Here is a 13,602-nt window from a genome sequence, read left to right on the forward strand (position 1 = left end):
TCAAGTTTTTTTTTTTTTTTTTTTAAATGTGTATTTTTGTTGTGGTGATTTTTGTGAGGTTGCATTTTGTTGTAACTTGTGACATTTAATATTTACATGTTTACATGTGATGCATATATAATCTTTACATGTTCTGATGCATTTTCTCCAGCAATTTTGCTAAACAGAAAATAAAAGCAATTTCATTTTACTTGTTACTTTTTCTCTTAAGATAAATTAATCAATTGAAAATTCACTTGACTTTATTTATTTATTTATTTTTTACATTTTTTTTTAGCCCTTTGTACTATTTTTACTGTATTTTTTTTATTGTGCAATTATGTTGTGGTAAGTTTTGTCTGGTTTCATTTTGGTCTACGTTTAAAATAGTTGCTTTATTTTAAAACCTTTTTTGATGCATTTCCTGCAGCAGTTCTGCTAAGCAGAAGAATAAACTTTACAAGCGAAAAGTAGCAAAAGTAAACACCCATAAGATGCTAAAGCAGATGAGGAAGAAACCTTGTTGGTGTTATAGTGTGCACTCACACAGCAGTAAATGGTAAAGAAGATGGTGTTGTGTAAATGTCTTGGCCGCCCTCAGGCAGAGCTCTGTTCATGTTGACTCTTCCTGAAGGGGATTTTTCAGGAGAGGTTGAACTCAAGCAAGTGAAAGAGCCTATAGGATGACTAACTCACCCTGGAAAGTACACAGAACTCCTGGAGGGTGAGGGGCCGGAACACAGGTGTAGCGGGAGGTAACCATGCCTGGATGAGGCATGGGTTAGGATAGTGTTTACCCATGGAGTCTACAGCTGGAAATCTTTGGATTGTATTTGCACAAATTAAAAACCAGTGCATGGCACGTGTGGATGCCTTTGGATAACTTCCTGAACTTTTATGAAGTTACACAGTTAATGTTTGTTCAGCACGTGGGGTTAGTTCAGCCAAAAATGAACATTATATCATTTTCATGTCATTGCAAGCTTGTATGGTTTACTTTATTCTTAAGGCAAGACACTACAGAAGGAAAAAACAAAAACAAAACATTGTTTATTCATGCACTGGTCAGTTTTCAGATTTTGTGCCATTTGTGCTATTTTTATTTTTTTATTTTTTAGATTAGTGGAAAGAATGTGTTTATTGCACTTCATCTGTTTGTGTAAGTACATTTCAACTACAATAAATATCTTTATAGGCCATCTTCATAAGTATTTTTTTCTCTACTTCAGCCGCACTTACATACACCAGTTTTATTCTTATCTGTACTGTTAAGGTTTTTGATTTATATATGTAGTATTTACAGCATTTTATTCCTAATTCATTTTCTCTGGCTGTTGACACTATTTTCTGATTCATTGAGTGATAAAAAGAGGAATCCAAAATCTATGCAGATTAGCACATTTATTTAATCACGTAATGTATTGTTTTTGTGTTTATACAACATTTCAGAAAACGTAATATAAAATTTATTTTTACTTTTTTATTTTTTTTAGCACTGTAAAAGAATCTGTTAAAGCACTGTGAAAGTATCTGAAGTCTTGCATTCTTGAATCATGCATCTTTTATTATACTTTCAGCAGAAGTTCCTACAGGTGGCATCTTCCAAACGGGTTGCAAATCAAGTTTTTTAGAGTAAAGCAGTCCAATAATGGCAATTCTTCTGAAGGATTTGGGTGACACACATTTTCCATGACTCTGGTGGCCAGCTCATGTGTTTGTCCTCCTTGCCCTCTATAGAGACGAGCTCAGAAAGAGTAGCTGCTGCCCCCCCCCCTTTCTGGAAACAGCTGCATGCTGAGAGAAAGACGGAGAGAGAGAGGGGAAAAAAAGGAAGGCAATAAAGTAGAGGGTTGGATGAATTTATTTGCTTTTGGTCTGGATTACCAGCAGCGCTAAGTTTCTCTTCCCACTAACACTTTACCAAGAGAAGTCACCAGTCAGAGTTAAAATCCAACGTGCTACAATAAATGCAACCACACTGCTGTGTGGCCCAATCACATTCTATATACAAACACTAATGGACATAGATGGGTACATCTTTATTTGTCCCATCTGTCTCGACACAAGGAAGTAAAACTGCAGAATATGCTGCACTGCTTCTGTTTGTCTTATTCAGTGGTAGATACTTTTGACTTATGGTGTGTTTGTTCCATTAAACAACTAAATGAATCCCAGAGCAGATCTGCATGTGCAGCTGCTTTGTGACTTAAAGGGGATTTTTTTTTTTTTAAGTTGCAAGCGTGCGAGGAAAGATAGATCAGAAGGAAAAAGAGAGAGAGAAAAGAATGTGCTACGCAATACCGCATCAGTTGTGGTGCCTGATCTTTTGGGGACTTTTGACACTTCATATTCAAATGAAACATAGTGTACAGTGGCCCCAAAAGTATTACATTACAAAATATCAAGCAAATGTCATGTGCATTCAAGCATCTTTTCACTTCAGTATTTTTGTCTTTTAATCACCTGGTGTTTTGATGACTTTTTAGTGGATGTATGAAGACACTTGCCCTCAAGTTTGCACAGGTGTTGTTCAAATATACATTATTTTATATATACTGTGTATATTAAAACTCAAAACTGAATGAGTGTGTGTGCGTGTGTGTGTGTGCATATAAAGTGTATTTGTGTCATCTTGTGAATAAATGCCATTTGCTTTCATATTTTGTTATCTAATGCTGTGGCTTTTTTTGCTTTTTCAGATAAGTGGAAAGAAAACATCCAAAATACACATTGTTTATTTTATTGCATGAGTATGAAGCACTTACATGCATCAAAACTTCCAGTTAATCTATATTCTGAAGGTTTTTACTTATTGTACTGAGGGTTTTTTTTTTTAACTGAGGTTTAGGTTTGTTCATATTTCATTTGCCTTATTTTATACAGCACTTTCTTCCTAAAAATGCAAATTAGTGCATATTTAAAGATAACTTGTAATATACGAAAGGTTAGTATTTTTTACAATTTTAAAATTATTTAGTAATAATTCAAACAAATGTCTTTTTGTGCATCACTTGCTCATCACTTGCTTTAACATTTTCTTGTCTAATGCATTGGCCTTCAGAAGTTTTAAATGTAACCAAATTTTGCTATTATGTTGATAACCTCACAATGGAAGTAGTGCAGCATAAATGTTAAAATACACGCTTTCGAAAGTTCAGCCATTAGACTTAAACATTATGCATATCAAACTGTGGCTGAAATGACAGGATCGCTTACTGTCTGTGTGTATAAAGTTATAGTTAATATTTATATTTCAGCTCCTGTCATGACCACTTACATCTGGTAAACCACAGTAACTTTCATACAATATGGACAAGGAAACAAGACAAGAACATTTAAATGAAGTAAAATACATAGAAAAAAACCTCTCTCTCTCTCTCTCTCTCTTTAATAATTAAGTCAAATCTAGTAATTAAATCTAAATCTAATAGCTTTGATCCTAGGCTATTCTATATTTGCATCTATCCTGATTATATCTATCCTTTATTTTCTTGCCCTTGAAATACATTTTGAAATATAGGTTGGTGTAATGTATTAAACCAGCAAATTTCCTCTGTTCAGGTATATTTTCAGCCTTATACAGTAGGTGCATGAGGATGAGAGAATAACAAGGCAAATTTGATATCAATACTGCAGTTCATCTATATCTCCAACTTCTGATGCACATGCATCTATAACTATTAGTCTGTCACCACCCTGATTAATATTGTACAGCTAGAAGAACTAGTACAACTTCATATTTGTCTGATGAGCTTTTTGTTTACATCACATTTTCCTTGTCAAGACAACCACGCATGGCTATAATTTTATGACCCACTATCAAGCAAAACTGTTTAGAACCAGATGCATGTCCATTTTAGCTCAGAAAAAAATATATATATTTAAAAGCCATTGCACTGCTGAAACCTGCCATTCAGGAAGATGCACTGAAGTCTTGCATGACACGGACGGCTCACATTGAGGATACTGACATTTGAGGTCTTTCAGAGGCTGCACTACTGCAACACCTTCTGTGAGTGACCTGTGTCCTACTTCACTTCTCATAAAGCATGAAGATATACAAAAAACATGATGAACAATGTACATGGAATGTACTCATACAAACACGTCAGAGTTTCCCTTCACATCTCCCTGACGTATATTTCCTTGTCATTATTTGGGTTTGTTTGCTTTTTGTTTTACATAGCAGTCTATTACAAAGATCTACGCAGTGAATGTTTATGTGCACATAATATACGTGAAGTCAAGTCACCTTTATTTATATAGCACTTTTTACAATACAGATTGTCAAAGCAGCTTTACAGTATTAAACAGGAAAATCGTGTGCTGATAATGCAAGAGGACAATAGAAAACAATCAGCTGATCAGTTAAAGTCAGTTCATTGTTGATCCAGTGATGTCATCTTCAAGCTCAGTTCAGCTCTCTTCCAATAGTGTCTGTGCAGTCAAGCCAACAATGTTGCCATCTTTATTAGATAAATTATTAAAGATGCAAATTACATTAGCTTTCTTTTCTCTTTGTATGACAATTAAGTGAACACAAAGTACATTTTAAATCAATTTGAATTATATTGTAACTTTTTTAAAGAAATATTCCAGGTCTTTACTATTTTTAATGTTTAATGGGGAATATTGTTTAAATTGGTTATCGGTTTATGCATGTTTTTTCCTCTCTTACTATAACTTTCCATCTTGTGTTGTAAAATTTCCTTTAACTAACAGAACTAACAAACGCCCCTTCCTTAATGACATCATCCGTCAGGAAGTGATGTGGTTTGGGAAGGAAAACAACAACACAGGCATCAGTAAATTAGCAATTTGGTGAATTCTGAGGTGTTATAAATAATTACAAAATATTATTAAAAAAACTATTAAAATAATAAAAAAATTTATGTAAAAATAATAATTATATATTTTAATATGTATATATTTTACATTTTAAATAAATTTTTTAAAAACAATTTTAGATTTTAAATAAAGTTAGAAATATGTGTCTGTGTGAATGTAAAATATCTATTCAAAAATGTATATTTTTTTTGAAAAAATACTTTTTTTTAATTTTTAAAATAATTTAATTTCTAGTATTTTTCAAAATAAAGTATATATAAATCCAAAGCTTACTATCTTATTCAGAGCAATATATATATATAATATAATATATTCATATATATATATTATATATATATATAATATTCATATATAAAGTAGCTTTAGTGTCTGTGCTTGACCAGAGCAGATTTCAGAAAGTCTGTTATACTTCCTGAAATATTTCCTGTATACAGTAACACAAGCATATTAATATTTTAAAGTGACAGAACTCAAGTGTGCTGCTGAACAGGACCTGTCACAATTATTGCTTTCTTTAAACTTTTTTGTTGTTGTTGTTGTTGTTGTTTTCGGTTCATCTTTTGCGACACATTAACAGATCCACGAACGAATCACTACACTGAGTGCCACTTATTAAACCTGTACTGGCTGCTGCAAATCTGATGCAACTCTGCGTTGCGGCAGAGATGCATGGCATAGATCTCGAGGTGATTCAACCGCTGGCAACAAGTCAATAGAAACTCACAGAAGCTCATAATGTCTCAGTGTTCAAGAGCACAGCAAACTCTGATTATTTACCACCTGAATAATAATGATCAAGAACACAGCATGCTCAGCATGTTCATCAGTGACGTACAGGAGTAGGACATACATGTCTGAATAGACTGTTTTAAGGCATTCCTTTTCAACAAACACTTGCACATACTAACTGAGATTATTAATATGACTGCTGGGACTCTGAGTATATTGCTATTAGATGTGGATCTCACAACTCTGCTTTTCACATTAGAAACCTGAGAGATGCTGGACTGGTACGAGCTTCTGAAAGTGTTTTTACTCAGGACAGAATAACTAGCAAACCTGCGGCCTGCAGCACACTTGCTTGCTACCTAACCTGTGATCAACATCTGTATATCAGGGTTATTTTGGATAACTAAAACTTAAACCATAAAAAACATTTTTGTTACTTGAAATAAAATCAATTTTAAATTATGCAAACAATGCAGTCATTTATTTCTATCGAATCTGCCGGTGCAGAAAAAAATGAAGAAATTAAATTAGCCTTTTAAAAAAAGCCCATTTATCAATCCTGTAGATTGGAGTTTAAATTGTTTGCTATTGACAAGTGTGGGGTTTCTGATTGGAAAAATTGGCACATTATGTCACTATCACATACACTCGCTGTGCATGGCTCTGACAGTAAAGAATACAGAAGGAACAAAACAATATGCTGTTTAAATGTTTTATCCATTTTTCACTCTGATGATGAATTTATTTCCACATCCTGACTTTGCTGTGATACTGGAGCACGTGCTTTTCCACCCGCGTACGGCCTGATGCAAACTCCTCCAGTGCAGCTGGTAATGGAAACTGCAACACCGGCTGCCACTTCAAACACATGCTGAGATAAAAGCCTGACAGAAGAGCATCTCGCTCTGTGTGCTTTTATATCTCATTCAGAACTATTGCAAAAATCTCTCTTTCTCACATACCAGATCCTCTTCAACCCTCACCACAGCCTTCATGTAGATTACAGCCGCGTGATCTTGAAAGTCAACAACTGAAACAACATCCCGTTTCAGCTGACATCATCATGACGGCACGGGAGGAGAAAATAGCCAAACATGTTTCAACCACTTCCTTTCAAGTAACTGTCTGCTGTAAGCCATGACCACCACAAAAAACAAGGCTGTTTTTCCTCCCAAAACCCCATGTTCCTAAATTAACCTGCATGGGACTCGCTGGCTTTAAAGTATGCACTTTGAGGAATATCAGAGGGGTTGTCATTGTGTTTGAGGCATGTTTAAGTTGTTAACATGAAATCAAAACTAAACAATGACATTTTTTTTCTGATGTAAATAAGACAAAAAATTATGTTTTACAATAAAATATTATTTTAGATTTTTTTTTTAACCATTTCAGAATACAAATTTTTCATTAAGTCAATGCATTAAAGGCACAATATGTAAGAATTTTTTTTTAAATATCCAAAAACAACTAGACCAGTGTTATATATTTTGCTGACTTGTGTATTTGCATTATCCCAAACGTTTCGAAGAATGTTTAAATCCAGAGAAATAAGCAATTTTAACTAGTGACATGGACCGTGTCCATGGAGTCATTGTGCCGCCGTTTTGTTTTGTAGAAGACACGGAAACAGCAAAGATGCTTTAATATATTAAACAAATAAACATAAATATGTTGCGCGTTTTATTAGACAGGTGACTACCACACAGCATAGCATTGTAACAGAACTTTCAAATGTATCAAGTGTGATAAAACAGTGCTGCTTATTGTTTAAATTTTATTTCACCGACGCGCGACCGTAAGGAGCGGAAGCGGTTGACTATGGCATAATAAAAGCTCTGCTGCTTTTGAGCCGTGTGTCGTGCTCGTTCAGCTGCCTTGTTTCACTTCGACGACTATCAGTCTCACCCTGCTTCATTCTACTACATTAATAAATCATTAGCTCATCCATGAACATGATTTCCGAGTCCCCTCAGATTGCGTCAGCTGTGGGGATGAAGACCACAACTCCCATGATTCCACACTCTTTGCTTATTTTGAATATGCGCCCTCTAGTTGCAAAAAATTACATATTGTGCCTTTAATTGCTTTTTTCATAATCAGTTGTGAAATTAAATAGCAATTTCTGAGTAAAAATTTTATCTATATCATTATATATCTATATACAGTGTGTATATATAAATTCCCAATTTATTTACTTGGCATTATCCAAGCATGATGGGAATATCAGTAATGTCAATGGGGTGGGTTTCCCAAAAGCATCGTTAGCTAATATGGTTGTAAGTTCCATTGAACTCTATTGGTAACAACGGGACTTGCGACCATAGTTGCTTTTGGGAAATGCACCCCTGATCTTATTATAAAACGTAACTATTTTTTTGAGGTGGCAATTTCAATGAATTTCTATAATGCGAATCGTATGAAAACATAAAAAAATTTTGTCTACCTCAAACGTAACCATCACATGAATGTAAACAGAACAAAAATGGACAAGTGAGATTCGCACTAAAACATACAAATTTAGGAAAACCGTCACTTGGATGTAAGCAGATTGTACGAAACATACTAATTCTAACGAATTAGCCATCAACTTGCCAAAACTTCATTAGGAATTGCCATGAGATTGCGTTGGTAATATAAACCACAAAACTTAATGTGTCTTGACTTTTCTGTAAAAATGTGTTAAATGATAGATTCAGTGAAACATTTACATGATTTTATCTACACTGAATCAAAAATAATACCTAAAACCTAAAGCATGCTGGGAACTATACATTTTTAGTAATTCCAAGCTGACTTCAAATAAAAATTTAACTATTTTTCAAGGTTGCAATTTCATATGAATTTGTACGATGTGAGTCATTCAAAAACATGAAATTAAAAAATATATATATATATTTTGTGCAAATTCGCATGATGTGAATCATATGAAAATGTAAGATTTTTAGACCGTCACATGGGTGTTAGTAAATCTTACAAATGAAATTGTACAAATTCATTCAAATTAGCCACCAGTTCACCAAAACTTAGTTTTGTCCTGAGATTGTGTTGTTACGGAGCCCTGCACATGACATGCAAGAAAAAATAAATAAAACGTGCACACGATTACTATTTTGTTCCCTTGATTTGCTAAATTGTGCGCACAATTTACAAATTCGTTCTCTCTATTTATAAGTCGTGTGCACGCTTTAGCAAATCGAGGGAACGGATTAGTAAGTCGTGCGCACAATTTATAAATCAAGGGAACAAAATAGTATATTGTGCACACGATTTAGCCTACTATTTTTTCCTGCATGCCTTGTGCGGGGCTCCGTATGTTGTTAATATCAACAGCAAAAATTAAATCGACTCGACTTTACAGTGGAAAAAAGTTGTTGGCTTTACATGATTAAATTTTGTAGCCTACATCGATTCCACATGAATCAAAATAATACCTAATAAAAAAAAAAACTACTTTACAGGGTGGTGATTTCGTATGAATTCTTACAATGTACAATTTTTTGAAAAACTGTTAATTGAGTGTAAGAAGATTGTATGAAACATACAAATTCTTATGAATTAGCCCTCAACTCGCCAAAACTTCATTATGAATTGTCATGAGATTGTGTTGTTAATGTCAACAGCAAAAATGAAAGTGACTTGATGAAATGAAAGTTGAATTTACATGATTTAATCTTGTACATCAGCTCCACATGAATCAAAATAATACCTAATTTCAGCATTTTTTACTCTCCCCGTTATGCTATCCGAGCATGCTGGGAACTACAATTTCAGTAATGTCAAGCTGATTTCACGAGAAAACTTAACTATTTTACAAGGTGGCAATTTCTTATTAATTGGCCCCCCCTCCTCCTCCCCCTCTCCCTCCCGCTAATCAAACCTGCTCTGCTAAAACATTCACACACATGTGGCTCTGGGAAGTCTGTTTATTTTCTAGTTAACCAGTTTGTTGTTTTTAAAGCAAATTCTGTGGCACTGCTGGTTATCCAGCATGCTTTGCGGCTGGGGTCAAATCCTGATGAGTTTGATCTGATTACTTCCTAGGACTATAAAAGTGTGTGAAATGAGTTTAGAGGGGTTTCATAGTTCAAAACAGAGTAGTTGCAGATTTCAGTGCAATATAGCACGTTATAACGTTTTTTACCTTTTTTCTTTTTCATGGTTATATCTGCTTTTTTCATGATTCTTACTGCTGATAGTATAACATGACATCAATAAAGTCATTCTAAATAAAACAAACATAACATTTTGTTACTATATAATTACATATATGTTTAGCATATACTGTATGATGACCCTGATAGCACAAGTACATCATGTTAATGAAGCATAATATTAATGAAGTTGTTCTAAATCATCTTTATTTTTTATAGCGCCTTACATAACATAGACTGTTTCAAAGCAGATTCACAGTATTAAACAGGAAAGTCACAGCAATGCAATGCAAATATCATCAATTATGAGGCAAACTAATTCTGCTGTAAAGCAGCTGTAGCAACACAATAGTCAACGAGTGGTGCTGTTAGATAAAAGCATCTGCAACGAGTGGTGTTAATGTTATAATATTGTGTTTAGATTGTTAGATAAAAGCATCTGCCAAATAAATACTATGTTTATTTATATGAAATGCTAATATTGTGGTCTCCATCAGAAAAAAACAGGAAAACATCAGCAATGAACTGGTGATGAAGGTTTCTCCCAGGTGAGCTGATAAACATGTTGAGGTGTTTGCATGATGGAAATTCGCTGTGTGAATGAAGTCAATAGAGGAAGACATTTGTCTGGGGTTTAAACCACAATATCCTGAACATACGGCCCCCGTTCTGCACAAGGGTGAGCTGTGACAGACTCACCTGTGAGTGTGTGTGTGTGTCCTTCCAATGAAGACACTGAATTTCCTGAAAGATGTGGTTTCACACTGAAGGGAAACCAACAATGGACTGTGATGTGCTGGAACCCGGCGTGCCGTTTGAGAACTGTGCAACGATGATGAATTGAGCTTAAAACGGGATACATGTCAAAGCAAACAGAATTTGCATCTGTTTTCTTTGCGTTACATCACACTTGACAGCACAGACTTTCACTAACAATGCCAACAATGAAGTGTGTGACATAATGTGAGTTTAAGAATTTATACTCTGACCCTCATGAACTAAGTACTTCCTCATGCCAAGAACATTAACAAAAGATAAGAAAGATGCTCTAGATTTTAATTATTTTTTTTCCCTGTGGGGAAAAGGAAAATCATGTTCATTGAAACTTTTAAGACTTTATGCTGTGGATCCTGCTTAATAATGAAATAAATGACTGACCATGATGTGAAATATTTTACACGGTATGCAGTAGTATAACAAAGGAACATTTAAATAAAATGAATTACATCAATTCAGTTACACTATGTGGAATTTTTGTATTTTATTTTACTTAATTTTTCTTAATTTTCAAAGCAAACAAACGTTATTCCTTCAAGGAGTAAGAGACACAAATCAACAAATATAATAATAATAAAAAAATGTAATGTGATAGTATAACAATTATACATTTAAATAAAATTTAATCCATTATTTTATTTTATTTTCTCTTGCAAAGCAACCCAACAGTACATAATAAGGATTAATGTAATATGAAAAATAATTTTTCATTTCTATATTATCATCATGTTTTATATTGCCATGCTGAATTTTTTTTCAATAAAAAAAAAAAAAACATTTTTATTGTATTAATTGATTTAGTCTGATAGATCAAAAATGTATGACTATTAAAGAACACCTAAGGTCCGCTGATTTAATTTCAGATTATTTATTAATTTTACGGCTGTCGATTTAGAAATTTTATAAAAAAGAAAAATGCAATATATGTTGATATTAAAATGTGCCTTTAAATAAAGTCAATTCAGATATTATTTTGGCAGAAAGCATCGAAGTTCAATGTTCCTTTGATGGTTAGGTGTATTGAGAATCATTTGCATGGGAATGTTCCCTTACAGATCAATAAAGTGCAGCTTTTTATCAGTCTGTCTGATGCAATTTGTTTTAAACTTGCTTGTGCACATTTTGAATGGTTGGAAGTAATAATCACAATTAAAGGCTGTCTTTCACTTTACAAATGTTGGACAAAATCGATTATATTGTGACATTAATGAGCCATTTTATTCCCCCAAACTTTGCACATCAAGGTCAGGTCAGGTCTCAGCATGGCTAACCGAGTCATGCTAAGTTAGACATAACTGTAAAATTCTCAAAGCCTTCCTCTTTAGTGCACGTGCAGTCATGTGACCACACCCTGAGAGGTGATTGGATGAATACAAACTATGGAATTATGTCAAAGTTTATGCCAAGTTGTGGAAGGTACCGTACTTTCCATGTCCTACTGAAGAGCACTGATAGGCCACTCATTTGGAGGAAGAGAGACTTTCCAGATCTCAAAAACAAATAAAGTCTTTGTAGAGTGTCGCAATATTGAACAACAGCTTTGCAGAAAGAACAAATTGTACCTTATCTGGCCTGTAAATGACTTTTAATGATGTACCCAATGAATGTAGTTAGGTTTAATTGATTATTGATTGAAATTAATTGTCAATTTGATTATGTACAAATTAGATTTTTTTTTCTTTTTTTTTTTTTTTTGTTAAACATTTTTAAAGTGTGCAATTACAGATTTCTATGTACTTCAACTTAGAAATTCAAGCCAACTTAATTTTTTAAGTTTTTAAGTAAGTTTTTATATTGCCTGTTATTTCAAGCGAAATCATATTAAACTGACTTAAAGTAGGTTAATTTGATGGGTTAAACTGGTGGAAAAACATGCACATGTATTGCTGTTTTTTTGTATCTTATTGCAGAATGTTTTTTTTTTGTTTTTTGTTTTTAAATAAATCAAGAATCACTTTGTATCATATTTTTTAAGTTGTATACTATTTTTTTTGACATTTTAGATCTGTTTATCATGTTTATTTAATTTCATTTATCATACTGACTATATCTTCCATTTCATTTAAAGCCCATTTATATATTTATCTACTTATTTTGCTCTATTCAGTGCATATTTTGACAATCTTTGACAATCCACAGTGTACAGTTCTTAATTTTTCAGTCCCAAATATGTTTATTTTGGATTAATTTTAAATTTCTAGAGATACTAAAATGATTTTACTTTATTTTCCTGTGAATTACAGATAATGTTGATCCAATTAAATTACCTGCAGGGCATAATGCTTGTTAAAATAGACGAGTCTGTTTTTAGAAAGTTGAAAAAGCGGCTTTTATTTACAGCAGTATTGCACAAATTAGCACATAAATGGTTCAGTGCAAAATACAAAAAGATGCATTTAACAAACAAACAAACAAAAACAAATGATCATTTTGCTACAAATGTACTGGGTCTTGGGTGGCGTCAGATCGGGTAATGCGGGTGCTCAGTGCAACAGGACTGAAAAGACTCAGTCAGAGGTCCAGTGAGAAACACACAGGTTGGCCTGAAATTCATGGGGCGGGGCAGGGGGAGCCAAAAAAAAAAAAATGCTAAAGAACGGGAATGCTGCTGGAATCCTTCGACAAAGGCAGAGAAGGAAAGCATGCAGAATGACACAATGTGCTATGCATTGAAAAAGGAGGTCTTTGGTTCAAGTGGTAAACCTGGAACGGTAGACAAGCTCAACATTGTCATTTTGGCAAAGAGCAACAGACTGATATACAAACAAATGCATATGATAACACAGGGCCATGCGTCTTCCACACGTGGAATTTGTCTAACCGACTTCTTAAACTTTCAGCAATACCTTTCATGGTAGGTAGTCAATACATCAGTTCATATTTAAATCTTTGCAACTACAAAAAACACATCATTGTTATGCCAACATACTAGACGACTTGTCCCGAGCCTTGTGAACTGATTACAGGAATACTGGGACAACGGTAATAAAAGGCAAATCCAGGAGGAGAATCTACAAGCCAAAGTAAAGATGGAAGACTGGTTTGTTCAAGAAAACTACACAGGTGTATTTCCCTTAGTCCCTGAGGCTGTTAAAGGTCATTTAGTCAGGCCAGTTTG

This window comes from Cyprinus carpio, chromosome A13, assembly GCF_018340385.1.
Source record: "Cyprinus carpio isolate SPL01 chromosome A13, ASM1834038v1, whole genome shotgun sequence".
Taxonomy (NCBI): Eukaryota; Metazoa; Chordata; class Actinopteri; order Cypriniformes; family Cyprinidae; genus Cyprinus; species Cyprinus carpio.